The 7,444-nt window shown below is 38.2% G+C and overlaps 1 pseudogene; it reads left to right on the forward strand.

Annotated features, from left to right (window-relative positions):
- The first annotated feature begins 223 nt into the window (after positions 1-223).
- Positions 224-789, forward strand: LOC108518596 (dihydrofolate reductase-like; annotated as a pseudogene).
- Positions 790-7,444: the final 6,655 nt, after the last annotated feature.

Below are 7,444 nucleotides of genomic sequence, written 5' to 3' on the forward strand. Positions count from 1 at the left end.
AGGAGAATATTGAACATTTCCAACATAAAAAAGATAAATGTTTAAAATGATGGATGTGCTAATTATCTTCATCAGATCACTATGCATTACATGTATTGAGACATCACTAGAAACTTCATGGATATGTTCAATTATTAGTTGTCAATTAAAAAATAAAAGAGTCCAATCTTGGCCATGCGTCCTGGTGTAGCGAGCAGCCTCAGAGCTGCTCATCGCTGCTGTCATGGTTCGTTTGCTAAACTGCATCGTCGCTGTGTCCCAGAACATTGGCATCAGCAAAACAGGGACCTGCCCTAGCCACCGCTCAGGAATGAGTTCAGGTATTTCCAGAGAATGACCACAACCTCTTCAGCAGAAGGTAAACAGAATCTGGTGATTATGGGTAGGAAGATCTGGTTCTCCCTTCCTGAGAAAAATCGCCCTTTAAAGAACAGAATTAATTTAGTTCTCAGCAGAGACCTAAAGAACCTCCAGAAGGAACTCTTTTTTTTTTTTTTTGCCAGAAGTCTGGATGATGCCTTGAAACTTAATAACCAGAATTAGCAAATGAAGTAGACATGATTTGGGTGGTTGGTGGTGGTTTTGTTTTATAAGGAATCCATGAATCACCCAAGCAATCTTAAACTATTTGTGACAAGGATCATTCAGGACTTTGAAAGTGACACATTTTTTCCAGAAATTGATTTGGAGAAATATAAACTTCTGCCAGAATACTGAGGTGTTTTCCCTGATGTCCAGGAGGAGAAAGACATTAAGTACAAATTTGAAGTACATGAGAAGAATGATTAATATGAAGGTGTTTTCTGGTTTAAGTTGTTCCCCCTCCCTCTGAAAAATGTTTGTAATTTTACTTTAGAAAAAAATACTTTTGTTGACTTTAGATCTATGGATAATTATTTCTAAACAATGAGTTTTTTCCCCCCACTAACCTAGATTATATCCGATATCATTTATGAAACATTCTTGCTATAAGTAAGTGCCTCTCCAACACCCTGACTGAGTCCCAAGCACCTGCTACAGTGAGCTGCCATTCCATACACATCATGTATGGCACTCTTGCCAGTCCTTGACATTTTCGGGCTTTTCAAATGTTGGTAGCATTTATTAAAGATGAAGATGCACATACCCTTCCACTGAGCACTTTCACTAATGGGAAACACCGAAAACTTCCTATGTGTATATCCAGAGGTTTGTAGACAAATGTTGCAGACTTGTTTGTAACAGTGAAAAAATTGAAAACAACCTGGAAGTGCAGTGATGGAAAAATGAGTGTATTTCTGTCTCAGATTGGGGAACCCAAAGCAGATTCTAAGACTGAAATTTCAGTGAAAGCAGTTTATTTGCTAGGTCTTACCAGAAATCATCAATTGAGGTATAGAGAAATGGAACTGAGACTGTAAGGAAACCAGTTTAAAGTCAGTGAGCAGGTTCCCATTGGTAACAAGATCCATACTGCTGAGATACAGGGAAACTGAGGGGAGCAAGCTGGAGTATTTATCACCCACTTTTTCCTTTTCGGCTCCCTGTCCTGTGTGTGGGCGGAAAGTACTCCAGCTTCTCTATAGCAAGTCCCAGGTGTTTGCAGTAAGAAGCTGCTGGCATGCATGGGAATAGTGAATGCCAAGCACTTAAAGCAATTCCGTGTTTATGTATGTAATCTCTTCATACTTTTTTTTTTTTTTTCCAGACAGCTTTTCACTCTTGATTCCCAGGCAGACTGCGGTGGCGCAACTTCGGCTCACTGCAACCTCCACCTTCCAGGGTTCAAGCGATTCTCCTGCCTCAGGCTCCCGAGTAGCTGGGACTACAGGCGCGGGCCACCAGGCCTAGCTGATTTTGTGTTTTTGGTGCGGATGGGATTTCACCGTGTTGGTCAATCTGGTCTCAAACTCCTGACCTCAAGGTATCCACCCGCCTCGGCCTCCAAGAGTGCTGGGATTACAGGCGTGAGCCACTGCACCCAGCAGATCTTCACACTTTTTGTGTAGTAAAAAGTATAAAGCCACACATGGTTTATTTGAAATAGTTTATAATTAAAAAAAAATACAAAAGCAGGAAAACCAATTCTAAGTTCAAGTGAGGGATGACGGTAGTTGGAACCAAAGGGTTGCGTGTAGTACGAAATTGTGATTTAAGATATATTTTAAAGTTGGAAGTGGCAGGATATTCTGATGGAGTTTAACTTTGGTTTTGGGCCCACTGAGCTTGAGATGCCTTTGAGAAATGAAGGAAGTAGAGAGAGCATACAGGAAAAACTGGCCAGGCACAGTGGCTCACTTTGGGAGGGCTAGGCAGGTGGATCACTTGAGACCATCTTGGGCAACATGGTGAAGCCCCGCCTCTACAAAAAGTACAAAAAATATCTGGGCATTGTATTGCACACCTGTGGTCCCATCTACTCGGAGGGCTGAGCTGGAAGGATCAATTGAGTCCGCGAGTTCAAGGCTGCAGTGAGTCATGATTGTGCCACTGCACTCCAGCCTGGGTGACAGAAGAGACCCTGCCTGTCTCAAGAAAGAATCTGAAAACTGGCCAGGTGCGGTGGCTCATACCTGTAATCCCAGCACTTTGGGAGGCCGAGGCAGGCGGATCACAAGGTCAGGAGATTGAGAGCATCCTAGCTAACATGGTGAAAACCCGTCTCTACTAAAATTACCAAAAAAAAAAAAAATTAGCTGGGCGTGTTGGTGGGTGCCTGTAGTCCCAGCTACTCGGGAGGCTGAGGCAGGAGAATGGCGTGAACCCGGGAGGCTCTGGAGCTTGCAGTGAGGGAAAATCGTGCCACTGCACTCCAGCCTGGGCAACAGAGCAAGACTCTGTCTCCAAAAAAAAAAAAAAAAAAATCTGAAAACAATAGAACCATGCCTTCAGAGTTCTAGAAAGTTATTTTCAACTGATAAATCTATTCACCTAAATAATCAAGGGTCAAGGTAAAATAATACATTTTTAGACAAGCAAAGACTCAGAGGTTATCTCCATGTACCCTTTCTTGGGAAGCTATTGGAGAAAATACTCCAGCAAAATGAAGGAGTACACAAACCAGAGAATGACATGGATCCACCAAATAGCATCCAACACAGGCAATATTTCAGCCATGGAGCTGGCTTTAAAAAGCAGTAAAAATATTAATAGGTTACCCGGATGGAGTGGCCCATGATTGTAGCCTCAGCTACTCAGGAGGCTAAGCAAGAGGATGGCTTGAGCCCAAGAGTTCCAGACCAGCCTTCTCTTAAAAATAATAGGTTATTGTCAGATTTGGGGCATTTGAAAAGAATTTCATTGAAGATAAAACAAAATTAAAAAAATAAGGGGGAAGGGTTGGTTGGGTAATCATTAATTCTAGGGCAGAAAGAACTACAGCATAGGAAGTAAGAGCATAATACGCTGTTTTTCTCAACAATGAGCAATATGTACATAGTCATAATGATGTGGCAACTGCTTAGCCCCTAAATCTGTTAAGTACTTTGGGACAATATGGGAGGAAAAGTGAAGATAGTGATGGTATAAGAGATAAATCTTCATCTGTCATATCAAGAAATAACTAATAAATAAAATAACCAAGAAATGACTAAGTTGTTATAGTGAGAAAAAATAGAAGACATTGCTAAAGGAGTTAAAAGTCATTGCTTTGGAGAATTAGGAGGGATAGGGCAGGGGACTGTTAGGATGTGTTATAAACTGCAGAGGCTTTTTAAAATTACATGTATTAATATAGGCATTCACTTGAAAACTAAAAAAAAAAAAATTTGGAAAAACCCATGAACGTAACTTCCAGAAGGAAAAACTAAGAGAATGAAAAGGGTTTGCCTCTGGAAAGAACAACTGCCAGGACTGTTGTTTTCACTGTAAGACTTTTGGAGCCTTTTGATTGTACTTAACCATTTTTGTACATTTCTTTAATGAAAAGAATTCTACCTTAATAAAAGTTACACTCATTAAAATAATAATAAAAATAAAATAAAGTCAGTTTAAAGAAGTTTCAGACAATTATCAGGCCTCAGCAAGTAGAAATCAAGAAATATACAGTCATTCTTCATTGGCTGAAAATCATAATATGACTCTAGAATGGTATGTGAATTTTTATTTTCATTCTCTGGGCATGGCAGTAGATGTAAGACAGGCCATTTAGCATACATTGAGAGATGTGTGCGCATATATGCATGTGCTATTTCATGCATGCATTTAAAAATATTTAATATCATTTGTAACTTTGAGGAGTCTAATCTGTTGCTGTATGAGTAATCATTAGGTTGTTCTATATCTATCAATATTGTTGATCATCACCAGTCTGAAAGAAGCTAACGTAAAATCACAAAATGCTGTGAGGCTGAGAACTAGTGACCCCAGGACGCAAGGAACTGACTAAAGGCAAAATCTTCAGGGTTATGCCTAAAATCCTCATTCTCGCGAAATGTTCTCTTTTAGAATATTTCATCTGGGACACATATGGCTTCACCAGATAAACCATTTTACTTTACATTTTGGACAGTCAATCCACAGATGTCACATTACCAACACCACTGAATTCTCTGAAAATAATAATAACACATAAAAGGTAAAGGGAATGAATTTGTCACTTCGACTTGACAGACTAAATGATGTAGATCTCAGGAGTTTGGCACTGAAGATTTTCCTCTTGGGTGCTAAACTGCAGCATAAGAAAGAAATCACCAGATAATTCAATAGAAATTATATTCTTCCTTCATTTTGTTTTTTTTTCCTTCTCTTTTCTGTTTTATATTTCTCTTCTTTATTTTTCTTTTCTTTTATTTTCTGTCCTCCTCCAACTTTTTCTTCATCTGATTTCTCCTTTTCTTGATTTTTTATTCCCTCTCTTCCTTCTCGATTCTATTCTTCCTCCTTCCTATTTTCAGCCTTCTTTTCTTTCCTCCTTTCTTCCTTGTCTCCTCCTTCCTTCCTTCTTTTTCTCTTCCTCCTTCTTCTTCCTCATCTTCTTCTGGTTTGTACTATTGAAAACTTTGTATTAAAGCTTTGCATTATTAACACATTATTAACATTATTAAGACAGTGAAATTCATATCTCAAAAAAAAAATTAGCCGGGTGTGGTGGCACACACATGTATTTCCAGCTACTTGGGAAGCTGAAGCAGGAGGGAGGCTAAGGCAAGAGGATCACTTGAGCCCAGGAGGTCAAGGTTGCAGTGAGCTGTGATTGCACCACTGTGCTACAGCCTGGGTGACAGAATAAGACCTTGTTTCAATAAAAGCAAACAAACAAAACATTTGTATTTCTGAGGAAACATTCAGACAGCAAACCATGACTTGAGAAAGGATATTATCTTATAGGGCAAAACTCATTCCAATTTAGAAAATTTAAGATAAAAATTATTTTACTTAAGAGAAAGTGTGAGAAATAGATATTTAAACAACATATGACTTGTCATTAATTTGGTAACTTCACTGGAATAGCAGTGAGGATAATTAATACAGTTGATTCAATAGGCCAATGGTTCTCTATTCAAACTTCTGTATATTTAAAAATATATAAATTTTGATTGCATATCAAATCTGTGGTTAAAATATCTTGGGTTGGCCAAGGATATATTTTAAAAGTTCCATAAATTATTGTACGTTAGTATATTCTTTATTTTAAAAATGATAGACTTTATTTGCTGTATTTCTTAAATGAAGGAGAAGAACATGTAAGTTGTTCTCAATGTTTTATTTCAATACTTACGGTATCCAGGACATAATACGTCTTTCTTCTAAAATTAAGTAAACTGAGAAGCTTCTTCATTCTAATTCTACTTCTCTGAATCATGAGTTCAAAATAGAACTCTTGGGACAGCCAAACCTGATTCTCTTTTTATTTCTTTCAAAGGCACTTCTCTAACCAACTGTATTCCACCTTAAGGGAATCATTGCTTATCCAGAGTCCCTGTATGACCTGTTGACAGTGGTTTAAATATATCCATTCAATGCAGCATGGCCAAATAAAGTATTGGTCAAACTTTTATATAAAAACTGAGAATTTTGTTGAAATGCCAGATTAGGAGTCAGTAAGTCTGTAGGGCCTGAGATTCTAGTTTTCTAATAAGCTGTCTCATGATGCAGAAACTGTTAGTCATGGACCACTATGAGTGGAGCGGGAGTCAGGAGTACTCACCTATGGTCTGGCCTACTTCTGTATTTACTAACTAGGTGAAAGTTCTTGCATTATGTGGCAGGTCATAATGTTTTTTTTGTTTTTGTTTTTTTTTGAGACAGAGTCTTGCTCTGTCACCCAAATCTGAGTGCAGTGGCATGATCTTGGCTCACTGCAACCTCTGCCTCCCAGGTTCAAGTGATTTTCGTGCCTCAGCCTCCCAAGTAGCTGGAATTACATGCACGCACCACCATGCTTGGCTTATTTTTGTATTTTTAGTAGAGATGGGGGTTTCTCTATGTTGGCCAGGCTGCTCTTGAACACCTGACCTCAGGTGATTCACTCTCAGCTTCCCAAAGTGCTGGGATTACAGGTGTGAGTGATCACGCCCGATCAGGTCATTTTTGAACAGCTATTATACGGTTCTGGCATCTGTTAGAAAAAATAAATATATATATATAATAAGGCATAGCCTCTGCCTTTAAGAGCAAACCATAATCTAGTTAGAAAGCATGTCTCTAAACATAAACTTGGTGCCATATAACTGACTAGGCTGATGATAATGACAGGGAGAATTAGCTCAGTTATGTTATTCCAAAACAATTAATCAACAGCAGCATATGATTGCCTGTTCAGAAGTACAGTGGAATCGACATTCAGGGAAGGGAAAACGTGTTAAGCATGGAGGTGGTCCATGAGGGATAGATAGGTGAGAGCGGGTGTGGTTAAGAAAACATTGACAACATTTTAAAATGGAAAAAATTAAAAACAAGAAACACCCATATCTGGGCTTTGTGACTGGTTTTCCACTCCACTATGGACTCCTTTCAGAGAGGAGAAAATGCCTATGCTTCCTACTGTATGCGCCATGCTTTTTGGCATATAGAAGAAGAGTTGTTCTGCATATAGCAGAACAACAGTAATCTGTCAGTTGTATGTATGAAATCAATAGAGAAGAGATGATTTGGCTGTAATGATTAATTGGATGAAAGATAAATTTATTTGGAGAAATAACAAATGACTAAATAACTACTGAGATGATAAGAATAACATTTTCAGGGTAAGCTTGATTAATATTTGTATCTATCTAGTTACCAGTCTATCACATGTATATAAAAAGGAGTTTGCATAGAATATTTATTAAGAACTAAGGATCTTCAAATGAAGTGTTTGATGTGGCACTAAGTTTAGGAATCTCTAGTCCAATGACAAAAATAATAAGTTAAAACTTACTGAATCTAAATATAAAATCAAATTTTACATGGTGACTTTTCACACTGCAGTGTGCCTCAGATGAGCTTGCATTATTGAAAGAAAATATGTTCAAAACAAAATTAA

This window comes from Rhinopithecus bieti, unplaced genomic scaffold (assembly GCF_001698545.2).
Source record: "Rhinopithecus bieti isolate Rb0 unplaced genomic scaffold, ASM169854v2 scaffold_42113, whole genome shotgun sequence".
In the NCBI taxonomy this organism is placed as follows: domain Eukaryota; kingdom Metazoa; phylum Chordata; class Mammalia; order Primates; family Cercopithecidae; genus Rhinopithecus; species Rhinopithecus bieti.